The following is a 712-nucleotide window of genomic DNA, read 5'->3' on the forward strand; positions in this document are numbered from 1 at the left end:
CTGGCCGTGCTCGCGTTCCATTCCTGACATTCCCGGCCCCTCCGGATCCACGGCAGCAGCTCGGCGGGAGACACGGCGGGGGCCACACTCACTTCCCGGTGGAAAATCCCCCGGCTGCACCTCAGTCCTGCAGTGCTTCCCTGGGGGAAAACTGTTCCAAGGCAACTAAGAGCCCTCTCCTGTGTGGACAGAGCCTGCAGAGGGACGAGGGAGCCGGGATGGGCCCCGCAGAGACTCGAGCCATTAAAGCCAGACGTGGGCCCAGCACCGTGTCCCGTGGTGTTTCTGTGAGTCCAGCACAGGCAGGGCAGGGCTGAGCACCAGGCCCACCTGTGGAGAAGGGGCTCCTCTTCCCCGACTTCCCCCCACAACTCTCTCTTGGGCACATCCTCAGCAAGGTCCCTCCCTGTCACCAGAACTCAGCACCCAGGGTCAGAATTGGCCCCTTCACAGCCCCAGTGACAGCAGCATCCCCTCCTTGGCCCTGGCACGTCCATCCCTCCCAGAGCCTGCTGGCTCCAGGAGCTCCCTCGCCCTTCCTGCACCCAAGGCAGGTGCACACATGGTTAATTCAGATCCTGGGACTGAGCCAGAAAAAACCCGGGAGTTCCAGTCTGAGGCAGAGGGAGATGGCAGGGTGGGGAAGGGGTTGTGTTACCCGCTGTGAGAGGGCCAAGTTTCAATCTCGGCTCCAGCACCCCAACCCCTGCCC

This window comes from Manacus vitellinus, unplaced genomic scaffold (genome assembly GCF_001715985.3).
Source record: "Manacus vitellinus isolate BGI_N305 unplaced genomic scaffold, ASM171598v3 scaffold_27_pilon, whole genome shotgun sequence".
In the NCBI taxonomy this organism is placed as follows: domain Eukaryota; kingdom Metazoa; phylum Chordata; class Aves; order Passeriformes; family Pipridae; genus Manacus; species Manacus vitellinus.